This window comes from Tiliqua scincoides, chromosome 1 (assembly GCF_035046505.1).
Source record: "Tiliqua scincoides isolate rTilSci1 chromosome 1, rTilSci1.hap2, whole genome shotgun sequence".
Taxonomy (NCBI): domain Eukaryota; kingdom Metazoa; phylum Chordata; class Lepidosauria; order Squamata; family Scincidae; genus Tiliqua; species Tiliqua scincoides.
In genome coordinates, this window is record NC_089821.1 from 142,199,085 (window position 1) to 142,212,147 (window position 13,063).

The following is a 13,063-nucleotide window of genomic DNA, read 5'->3' on the forward strand; positions in this document are numbered from 1 at the left end:
AAGACTGTGGGGCCTTCTCCAAGATCCATACAAGATTAAATTATTTCCCTCTCCCAAATCCAGTGTATTTTAAGAAACTTCTGGTTGCTTTTGGATACCTCATATTAACAATTGCAATAGTATCAACACATGAGTGAAAGAGTCATTCTGTTTGTTTGTTCTGAAGGAATTGTTGTTCTGGGCTGTCCACCTATCATGTAGGCCAACTGAAATGTTTACAACAAGGGTTTTTACATTTCTCACAGATGACAAGCTGCACCTGTGGAAATTCCCACCTCCACACAATTGTGAAAGGTCCAGGAGCCCTAAAGTTGGAAGGCTGGCCACCCCGGTTTAAAACAAGAGGCGTTCAGAGTGTCAAACCAGTGAACTGGCCAGAAGGATAGGTGCCTTTGTGGCATAATCACATTCGAATGGAAGCAAAGGGAAGTGGATACCACCCTTGTACCCTGCTTACACGGTGTCTCTGAGCAAACCCCTTATCCCACACATTTGAAAATAGGACTTGCAGTCAGTCTTACTGTTTACTTGGGAAAGAAATCAGTCCCACTGAATTCAGTGGGATCTACTTCCTTGTAAATATACTTACGATTACAGTACTACTGAAGAAACTAACTGGCTAAATTCTGCCTGCAGTCTTCAGAGTAAGGTGAAAACAAAGGCGCTCTCTATTCCTATCTCTATGCAGAATGGTGGCATGATGCAAACATAAAATAATTGTACACAGAGGTTTTATGCAAAGAGGGCTTTGTTTGCAAGGGCTGGAAAGCCACTCACCCTGAAACAATGGGGGCAAATTAGCATGCATCAAGCCCAAGGGTGTAAGCAGCAGACACACGAACTCCTAGTGACGGATGCCGAGCTCTTGCTGGGAGGTCGCCACGAAGCATCTTTCTTGAGAAGGCGGCATGTCAGATTTCAGACACTTTCCCTACAAATGGGCTTCTGCCGCTCAAAGGAAAGGCTTCTTCCCGCTCTCCACATAATAAAGTCCATTTACATGAAAAGATGCCGCTTACAATGACATGATTAATTTCGGAAATACCTGGCATCTGAATGAAGCCAAGCCTTCAAGAGATGACAGATGATGAGGGAAGGTAATTAGGCAAATGTCAGGAGTCAGTGTTTTGATTGGTGACTGAGAGGCTGGCCTGAATTAGGTTATCGTCTCCTCGTCCTAAATGAAAATGAACAGCCTTTTGCAGAGAGTTTAGGACAATCGTCTGATGGTGACATAGCAACTACCTACACTTATTCATTAGGCTCTGTCGTACAGCAGTGACCGCATCCTTCAACATTACAAAGTGCTCCACTTCAGTGTCTCTACACGTGGCACCAACAATTTTCCCCTTGCTTTCGCTTCACATTTTTTTGTTTTTTTTAAAATATGATCATTCATCCTCCACTTTCAGAAATGTAGCATCATAGGCCTGTCAAAATCAGTTCAATTCTGGGGGTTGTGACTGAGCTCTGACGTTTTCGTTGCATTGGCGACCCCTTTCTGAATTTGTGATCCTTGAAACATGATCGTTTATTCCCCCTTTTATTTTTTTAAATGGAATCCTGTAGAATGCTTGCTGAGCCCAATGGGTTATTGAACTCTCAGTTGAACTCCTCCTGAGTTCAATGACTTTCCAGACTTCCCTCAAACTGTTCTGTATTGACGCAAAAATATTTAAATTAAAAAGACCTTAGACTGGTGACTCTTCCCTTCTTACCATGTGATAGCTATTGTGTATAGTGGAGTAGTGGACAAAGGTAATGGCAGCTCTGTTCTTAAAGGCACAACCCTCTTCCTTTTCTCCAGGTTTCATGAAATGTCCATTTGGGAAGAGATGCTGCACTGAATACTGGTGCCCTCTACAGGATGCCTCTGAAATTAGCCGGGTGAGGAAAACACCCACAAAACAAGTTCTGAGAGAACCCCTCCTTCTAGATTGGTGGATAGCCTGATCTCCATGAAAGAATTAACTGTTCAGTGTTCCCAAGTCATCATGACATTTTGGACCACAACTGTTGTTGCATTCATATGATTAGGTACACCAGGTTTCATTTGTGGGCTCTGTGTGTGAGAATGCAGTGTGCTTTTATGCCTTTGTTTTTTTCCCCCTAAAGACTAGAGGCACTGCTGAGTTTTTAGCAGTAGATTTATATAGACTATTCACCTTTTTCTCACTTCTGCCAAGCCGTGGCAAAGACTGAAAACCCAGTCTGCTTTTTTCAAGCTGTTGTACCAATTGCTGGCAAAGAATCTTCTCCAAGAATAGACAGAGCATCAGGCAGACACGTCATGCCTAATTTGACTAACTATCCAACGGCTGCAGCTGCCATTAGTTAATCTTGATATAATTTGTTAGACTGGGGCTTTGTGAAGTACTGCAAATAATTGTCCTTTTTTTTTCCTGCTGAATTCTGTGGGCAGTTATTGGTATAATAACCGCCTGCATCATGCAGGAAGGAATGGTGATGGTTTTTTGGCTCTGCACTAGTCGGAGGTGTATAATGTATCTCTGAAGGACTTGATTGACTGGAAACATATTTCCAGCCTGCTTAAAGCTGCTTAGAGAGTGTCACAGAGGTCCTCAAAAATAAAGCATTCAGTGTATTTAGTGAAACTCTACACTCTAAGTACATGCAAGGGCGCTGTAAGAAACTAATTAGGTTGTAACATAAAACACCGTAAAACCAATGGCAAAACTCCGACTTTCTGGCCAGCTTTTTAATGGAATGCTAAGAGTGTGTATAGAACAATACATAGGGAGCTTTTGGAGAATCTCTTTCTGATAGCGGCTCAAAGCTGGAAAGGACTGAAACAAAAATTAGGGACTACACAACAAAGAATAACAATTGATTAATGCCCCAATGTTAAAGTAAACAGAAATATTATCAGAGTACCATGTATAAGTAAAAAAAAAAATGCCTTAAAATTGGCCCTGAAAACATGGGTTAACTTATACATGGGTCAATATGGCAAATAAAGCTTCTAAGACAGTGGTTTCCAAACTCTGGGTTGGGACCTGGTGAGTCACAACCTGAGTTTTGGTGGATTGCCAAAGGGTGATAGAAAGATCAATATCTGGTTGCCTCAAACCCTGAAGCTATTCAAAAATCAGATACTGTAGCTGCTAATCACCCTGCAAAGAGCTCAGCTCCTGCAGTTTGCTAGTATGTGTGAATATAGGGAGAGAAATGTTTGTGGGTCTTTCTTTCTGGTTATTATTACTTACAAATAAATAAATACTATTTCGTTCCACATCGCCTTTTTAAAAGTCTGAGAAACCTTGGTGGGTCCTGATAGAGTGCAATTTTCAAAATTTGGTCCTGATGCTAAAAAGTTTGGGAACCACTGTTCTAAGAACTGCTGCTTGATGGGGGGGACGGGACGGGACCGAACTGAGAAGCAGGACACAGGGGGGTGGGGGAGAAAAGGAGCAATTTTACTTACCAGTAATTGTTCTGAGGCAGCAACAGAAAGCAAACATAAAAAGGTTCTTCAAATAGGGAGAGAAATGAAGGCCCTTATGGGAATTCATGACCTTCATGACCATTGGTCCTATTCTAGTAGGTCTAATCCGCTCAATCCGTCAGGGTCTGTCTTCACATGCTCGGGATAGACAAGTCCCAATCTCGCCGAAGGTCAATGACCTGACGGCTACCCTCAACCTGGTTCGGCTAGCCTGTCGAAGCTGTTGTTGAAGTGGTTTCTGCAAGCGACATGGTACACTAAGAGTACGGCAAGACAGGATAGATGCCCTGGTCAACCACTGCACTCAGCCCATCTCCAAACGTCTCGACTTTTGTCCTGCCATTGGAGCAAGATGGAATCTGGGAAGAGAGAGTGAGGCTGATTATGCGCACCTCTCCCTCACTTTAATCTAATTCACGTGCAACTCTTGGCATCCCAGATGTCACCCCTGGGGGCTGGGGGATAAGAATAGGCCCTCAGTTTGGCTGTACTTGTCGTAAGAGGCGACTAAACAACAACCGGGTAGATGGGACTCGATAGCCTGGGAAGGCAGCTCATCTGAGAGAAGGAAAACTCTGATCCCAAACCTCCACTGCCTTGTGGCTACATCCAGTTATGGAAAAGGCTTCAGGAGTCAACCTCGAGGCAAAATCCGGAGCTGGAGTCCCTGAGGCAGTTCATGGCTGAACACAGTCACATTCTGGCAACTCCTGCGACGCCACTGGAACCAACCGTATTGGCTTCTACCTTTCCATTGGACCATTTCAGTGACGTAGAGAGGGGGGATTTGCTGCATGGGAAACAGTTTATCCTCCATCTCTACGTACTTTACCCAGGCTTCGCGCTCTGGAGAGGACATTCTGTTCCAGAACCACCATTCAGAGCGCGATACCATAGTCTTCCGAGACTGAAGGATGCCAATGATATGGGAATTGCAGTCTTTATGAGAGCTGCTGATATGGAAGTGCAGCTTTGTACTCCTCAGAAAGCCCATAACTCCTGTAAGCGCCTTCATCTCCCTTCCTATTTGGGGAAGAATATAGAATGGCTCCTTTTTTCCATTCTTGCTGCTGCATCAGAACAATTCCTGGTAAGTTGTTCTCAAAGAATTTCACATGCCCCTAAGTTTCAACCCCCACGCCACCTTATCTGGAAAATTCCATGAGGTTGGCTCAAAACCTGCCCTTCACTTATGTGTGAGATCAACTTATACTTGAGTATCTCAAGTATACTTCAGTAAGTATCTCACGTACTCTGGAGTGAGTAATTCCACACTGCCTCCAGTGATGGTAAGGGAAAAACTATTTTACGGAATGTGATGAACAAAATTATCCTGTGTGTGTGTTCAAAGGCATGATTTAAATAAAAAAACACAATATTTTATCATTTAATGGGAACCAATAATCCGATGAAAGCCAAGCTTTTAAAAATGCAGTTGATTTCAATGGGAGTTAATTGTCCAACACTCCAATCGTATTTGGGCTTTGTGCTGTTGGAACACTAGTTCCAGTAGCACAAGGTCCTTTATGGCTGTTGCAAATGGCAACATGCCATTTTATGAAGCTGGACTGCTGACACAAGCAGTGAGTAGCCGCAGCCACAGCCACAAACCAGTGGCTTCACAATAACCCCCTGCACTGGTAAGGAGTGAGTTGGATAGAAGTTGGGGTGGGCAGAATAGGGTGGGGAAGGGGAGAAATAGAGCAGAGACCAGGGCATGAAGGGGGTGGTATCAGTGGCAAAGCATCACTGGAAACTTATCCCCTTCCGGTCTTGATTCACCTTCTTGATGCCACTTTCAGTGGCAAAGCATCACTGGTATCTTATCCCCTTCCCGGTCTTGATTCACCTTATGGGTTCACTCAGAGTTCCCAGCTAAATTGCTGGGACAGGTCCAAGTAGATCCATTCAGGCATTGGAGGCTTACCCCCACACTTCTCTCCCACGCCTCCCACAAACTGCCTCCACCACCACCTTATCTGCTCTGATGTGGCCTGAGTGAGCTGTTGGCACCCAAATGGGGCCTCCAGTAGTTTGTAGTGCTGGTTATGCAGGGCATGACAGTGCCACACCAGCACTTACAGCAGTGGGCTATAAATTTGATAGGACTTACTCCCAAGTGAGAACTGTACTTAGGACTGAGGCCAAGAAAGAATTGAGTATTTTACCAAGGCCTCTGTTGTGCTGTGGAAGACACTGGGGTTCAATCCAGAGAAAGACCAAAGTTCCATTGATTAGTCACAGCCTATTTTCTTTGAAGTGCATATAGTAGTCCAGTGGTTCCCACACATTTAGCACCAGGACCCACTTTTTAGAATGAGAATCTGTCAGGACCCACCGGAAGTGATGTCATGACCAGAAGTGACATCATCAAGCAGGAAAATGTTTAACAATCCTAGGCTGCAATCCTACCCACACTCACCCAGGAGTAAGTCCCATTTACTATCATTGTTAAAAGAATATTATTAACATTATTAATTTATTAACAGTATTTATATACCGCTTTTCAACTAAAAGTTCACAAAGCGGTTTACAGAGAAAAATCAAACAACTAGTGGCTCCCTGTCCCAAAAGGGCTCACAATCTAAAAAGATGCAAAAGAATACCAGCAGACAGCCACTAGAACAGACAGTGCTGGGGTGAGGTGGGCCAGTTACTCTCCCCCTGCTAAAAGAAGAGGAGCACCTACTTGAAAAAGTGCCTCTTAATATACATAGTAACTTGTTAAAAGTACAGATCTGTAACATTTCCCCAAATGCAGTCACATACCATCAAGTCTAATAAAAATAAAATATTCCAATGAATGGGGACCCACTGGAAATTGGCCTGTGACACACCTAGTGGGTCCTGACCCACAGTTTGAGAAACACTGTAGTAGTCTATGCTCAGGTGTAGTTCCAGTCCATTTCCATGGGGCTTGCAATGGACTCACTTGTATGGGTGAACTGCAACCATGATGTGCCATTGTAACATTTAATTATGTGTAAATCCTGGTGTACTTAACTCTTTGGCTAGGATTCAACAATCTACTTCTGCCTGGAGAAATAGGCTTTTCATGCACTGTGGATTTATTTTTCTGGTGCAAGCCATTTATGTGAGCCATGTACAATAATTCTTCTTGGAATGTGTATATGCACATTGCCCAAGATATATGCACAATTTCAGGGCCTAGGAGAGGGAGGTAAAGGGGGCAATCCATTGGGGTGCGCAGCCCTTACCCAGGGGTAAGGGGAAGAGCTTCCCCTTGCCCCTGGCTGAGCCGCTGCAGCCAATGAACCTGCGTTGGATGCAGCGCAAGCCTCCTGGCTTGCCTGCTCCAGCGCAGGTTTGGATTGTGCCCTAAATATGATGATGCTAATTTTCTGCATAATTTTTTCTTTTCCAGCTGTTTCCAATCTCCATCCTGCCCTGTTTCGCCCCATTGTGCTCACCGGTCACCACCTTCCCCTGTTCTGCTCCACCCCTCCCCCTTTGCAAAGGGGCCCAAAAGAAACTTTGTACCCCCTGATAAAATTCCTCTCAGAGGCTCTGCGCAATTTAACCAGTTGTACATGTGGCTTGCACAGTCTTGCACAGCTACTCGTGGATCTTTGACAGTGGTCGCTGTCTTCCAGCCACCTTCTCTGGAAACTGTCTGTCCATGACTTAGCACTGTCTGCCTTACAAAACCTATTTCTCCTACTTTGCACGTGTAATCTAGGGTCTAACATCTTCCAAACTATACTTGACCAAACACACTGAATTTTGTCTCCTTAATAGGAATTAGTACAATTTTTAAACACTCAGAAACATAATTCTTACCATGCATTGAACATATTAGCTAGTAACACAAAACATATGAAAAGTGCTGGAAAATAACAAAAAGATTAGGAATGTCAGGAAGAAAATTAGTCTGATCAAGCTAGATGAAAATAATCTCTCCCCCCTTTCTGAAATGTTTTATGTGGAAAATATCCCAGTTTTTATAATATACATCCCTGCATGTTTTGTAAATTAAATGCATTTGGAGCATAAAAGAATAAAGAAGTATATGTACATTATTCTTTATTTACCATCATCTCTGCTAAGAATATTTTGAAAACCTTGACATTGTTAGACATGATTGAATGGAATGAAGTGTTAATTTAATAAATATGGTGTTAGTCACAGTGAAACAAAACACAATTAACATGTACCCATTGGTGTGTGCCTATAAGGTCGCAGACCTCTCGAACCTTGTTGGGTATAAAATGTGCCAGCCTTGAGAAATGAGTTTATGCTTCATGGAGATTTTATTGTTTAGCTTTAACATGGACTGCCACATTTTTCCCCTTTGTTTTGAAAAGTATGGTTTATAGTTCTTTCCAGATTGATTATTTTCCTGCAAGGTTTTGTGATTCACAATATCATATTTTTATTGAGTCGGTTCACACAATGTGCAATGACTAAACCCAAAGGGTATTGTAGGTTTACAAGATTTTACTAATAAATGTGCTGCCCTTTGTATAGAGGCTGTTAATTAGAGCTTTTAAATAGTAAATTAGAACATTTAATTCTTTGAGGGTACCCTATCAAAGACTAATATAAAAAAAACTGTTTATGCAGGAAGGTATATAAAATAAGGTGTTAAACCCAATATAAATTGAGCTGCTGAGGGTTCTCCACAGTGCTAATTTTATGTTTGTTTTTGTCTCATGTAAAGTTAAGATGTCTGCATGATGTAACATGAGATGTGTTTCATGCACTGTACAGATTACATTAAAAGGTATCTGTTTATGAGATTGAATTGTCAGGAGACACACACACACATACTCACTGGAAATGTAATCTTCCAGTTGGATTGGAAGCACCCAATAGCACCCTAAATATATATCTTTAAATTATAATTTTAATTAAAAAAGGATATATAGCTAATTACAGAGCCATAGCTTTTGTAAGATGTTCTGTGCACAAAATTTGTTCTACAGATCTGACTCCCACAGAATGATTTGTGATCAAAGAAGAAATCTGTTGCAGGTTTAGGAATATGTCGTTATTATAGTAGCTATCTATCTCCGGACCAGCTCAGACGGAAAGCTCTTCAACCTCTCCAGACTGAGAGCAAAATCCAAAGTCCAGCTGAAATGTCTGCGTGACTTCCTCTTTGCCGACGATGCAGCTGTCACTACCCACTCTGCCAAAGATCTCCAGCAGCTCATGGATCGTTTTAGCAAGGCCTGCCAAGATTTTGGACTGACAATCAGCCTGAAGAAAACACAGGTCATGGTTCAGGATGTGGACTCACCTCCCTGCATTACAATCTCTGAGCATGAACTGGAGGTTGTCCATGACTTTGTGTACCTTGGCTCAACGATCTCCGACACTCATTCTCTCGATGCCGAGCTAAACAGGCGCATCGGTAAAGCAGCTACCACGTTTTCCAGACTCACAAAGAGAGTCTGGTCCAACAAGAAGCTGACGGAACATACCAAGATCCAGGTCTACAGAGCTTGCGTCCTGAGTACACTTCTGTACTGCAGCGAGTCATGGACTCTTCGCCCACAACAGGAGAGGAAACTGAGCGCTTTCCACATGCGCTGCCTCCGACGCATCCTCGGCATCACCTGGCAGGACAAAGTTCCAAACAACACAGTCCTGGAACGTGCTGGAATCCCTAGCATGTATTCACTGCTGAAACAGAGACGCCTGCGTTGGCTTGGTCATGTCGTGAGAATGGATGATGGCCGGATCCCAAAGGATCTCCTCTATGGAGAACTCGTGCAAGGAAAGCGCCCTACAGGTAGACCACAGCTGCGATACAAGGACATCTGCAAGAGGGATCTGAAGGCCTTAGGGATGGACCTCAACAAGTGGGAAACCCTGGCCTCTGAGCGGCCCGCTTGGAGGCAGGCTGTGCAGCATGGCCTTTCCCAGTTTGAAGAGACACTTTGCCAACAGTCTGAGGCTAAGAGGCAAAGAAGGAAGGCCCATAGCCAGGGAGACAGACCAGGGACAGACTGCACTTGCTCCCGGTGTGGAAGGGATTGTCACTCCCGGATTGGCCTTTTCAGCCACACTAGACGCTGTGCCAGAACCACCTTTCAGAGCGCGATACCATAGTCTTTCGAGACTGAAGGTTGCCAATAATAGTAGCTACTATTCCTTTTTTTTCTTTTAATTTACCATCATCTACAGGAACCATCAAATCAACACCCTCTGACTGGCTACCAGTATTACCAAATATTCCACCTCCACATCTTAGAAGACAACTAGCCTTAAAAAGGGAGTGGCTGAATTGCAAGGCAAACCGACTGTTACCTATACATGAGGATTTTCATGATCAAATATTTAGACTTAAATCTCAGAATCCGATGTGGAAATTTGGACACCAATTAGTCAGAGAAGATTTTGATATTGAGACAGCCTGGAGTCAGGAGTGGGCAACTTCCAACCCAGATCTGTTTAATCTCATGACTGATCCAGTGCAACGTCCCTATGGCTTTGATCTTCAGAGGAGGCACTGGATAGCGCTTAACTGGATTTGTACTAACCATGACAGGTGCCAAAACTGGAAATACAAATAGGAGTTGGTTGACAATCCTAATTGTGACTGTGGGACTGCTCTGCAAACTTTGCATCCCATTGCAATGGGATGCCCCCTTAGAAGGTAGTCTTGACTCCCTGCAGGAACTACGTCAACTTGAGGGTACTGCTGTCGAATGGTTAAATGATTTACAAATTCGGCCATAGGTCTAGTCACTTAGTAACTGCTCACATATAACATATAATGTAATTTTATTCATGATTTTATTCACCATGTTTTAATAATTTATTGCCAGATTCAAAAATGGATATCCTGAAACTGATGCATCCACATTTTCTTTCTACTATGCTACCAATCACTTGCTTTTCCACCAGTGACTATTTTTAGATGGCAGAGATTTGCACTGATGTAAACTCAGGCCTGGAATACTAAAATGCCTTTAGGGAACAGCATTCCCAGCCTTTCTCACTACCATGCTTCCTACGCAAAACCTCTTCTGGTGGCAGTTGCTCATGGCACTTGTGCAGCATCCTGAAACTAGTGCAATACTACCGGTGGTTGTATCAGTTTTTGCACATTACAAACACACTTTTTGCAATGAAAACAAAACTGAGCCGGGCTTTCAAGAAATCCTTTCTGCATATACAGTAATTATGTCTTGGTACAAGATGTTTTTCACCTTCGGGGAAGCTCCAGCTCAATAAACTTAATATAATTGTCCATTTTCCATAGGAAAGCATTGCAAGGGGTTTTTAGGAATTATAGTGGAAAGTGTTGTCATATTAAGGAGGTCTTTGAACCCTGATTTTCCCTTTCTTTGCCCCAAAGGTCACCAAATCAAAACATCTAAGAAAGCTTGAGGATTGATGAACTCAAACACATTTGGGGGAAAGAAAATTATTTTTTTCATATACGCTGATGGGTTTTGTATTTGTTTGTTTTGTCCATCAGAATTTAAGGCTTAAGAATTAAAGTAGTAGTGAAACAGTTAGTACTTTATCAGAACTTAGCAAAATGATGGGAACGTGACTAAAGGTGTCATACAGCAGATGAGTGAGTGAATTTCCCTTCTCAAACAGCTTTGCATCATCTGTCAAGCTAAGGCCCTTGCTGCTACCTTTGCTCGATCTCTTGCACCCCTTATTTCAGCCCAGTGTTCCATTGCACCCTTACATCAAGCCCCAAGTCCTTCCCCTTCAGAGGATAAGGGATATAATGAGGCGAGGGGTGGTGGTGGAATGGTGACAGATCAGGTCCAGGAGGGAGGTGGGATTAAATGTGCTGGAAGGTTGGATGGGATTACACCTTAGAGTTGTTGATACTGAGACAATTATAGGGGATAGCCATCACCTTGTTAGCACCCAGAAGGATCTGGTTATCTACTGCCAGAAACAGAATACTGTGCTAAGTGGAAGTGGATCTGACCCAGCAGGAATTTCCCCAAATATCTCAAATATCTATGCCAGCGATTTAAAATCTTTTCATCTCATGGCACGCTGACAAGGCCCTGAAATTGTCAAGGCACACCATCAGGTTTTAGGCAATTGACAAGGCACACCATGCTGCCAATGGGGGGCTCACATCCCCCATTGGCTCTACTAATAAATGACCTTCCCCCAAATTCCTGTGGCACACCTGTGGACCACATCAGTGTGCCATGACACAGTGGTTGAAAATGGCTGATCTAAGCAATGACCAGAGTCAAATTCCTCTGATTAATTTTCCTCCTGGATTCCCCTCCAAATGTATTATTCAGCAAGCACTTACTTTCCTCTCATTCCATCAAAATAATTTCCCTTTCTAAAAATTTATGCCACCCCTGATTCTGCAAATTAATCGTATTCTCTGTTTTCCACTACAAAACGTGTTCTGAAACAAAACAAAAATCAAGAACCAGATTTTCTCTCTGTCTCTCCCTAAAAGAAAAGGAGAATTTGCATTGCAGTTGTCACCAACTCTGTTTCTGTTGTCCCTTCAGTCTCTGAAATCAGAACCTCTCTATTTTGTTGCCTCTGGAAGAAGACTGTTGAAATAGTCAAGATAAGGGGAAGGAAGGAGCTGTCCAACAGGCAGCCACCTACAGCAAGGGGCTACCCTGCCTCCACTACCTTTCTTTACATCTCTACTGACTCAGAAGTGCACAGGTGCTAATGCAGCACTCTGACATCATCCATGTCACTGCAAGCCTATTTGCAAGATGTCACTGCAAGCCTATTTGTACATTTGTACAGGCACAGTGGCAACACACCAGGGTCTTTAAAAAAAGAACTTTATATATCACCAAACATGAAAGCAGGATGATATAATTATTTATTAGGTACCATGAATGTACGGTTTCCTAAATATATTAAAATACATTTAACTTCTGGATGTCAGTGCACTATGTACACACTATAAATAACACAGGCCTACAAAATTGAGCGTCAGAAAAGTTTTTCCCAAACTTTATAGTGGTTTGATATGAATTTGGGGTGCCGATTCCAAAAATGGCATCCATTTTGCCCTATCATGTCTAGTTTTGGAGATATAGTATAGCATCATTAGTGAATGGTTCAAGCAGCTTCCTCATGAAGAAGCCTACACTATGGCTGCTTTCAGGAAGCATGTGGAACTGTGCGCTTCTGGGCTGCCACCACTGGGAGGTGGCGAAGAAAAGGAGTTTGACCGGTGCTGGTAAGTCAGTGGGGCAAGCAGAATAGGGGAGGGGTGGATCAGGGTGGATCAGGGGAAGGGCTAGTGATGTCAGAGGCATTAGCAGTGGCACCTGGCACAAGCATCTTGCACTAGATGCTATCCCATCCAGAGTGAGCCAACACATTTCCTTTGTCTCGGCACAGCTCTACTGAAGAGCTAGCACAGATCCAAGGAGACCTATTGATGGTTGAGGAGCTTACTGAGGGGAAGGGGAAAATATTTTTCTTTTCCCTTCTGAGTCTCTTGATTGCCTCCTCCCCCACCCCCATGGGATAAAGTCATGGAGGGCAAGTCCATCGTCGGCTACTAGTCATGTTAACAGTTATGCTTTGCACTGCCTCCAGGTTCAGTGGCAATGGGGAGCAATGGTAGGAGAGAAGGACACCTTTGTTGCTTGCTTG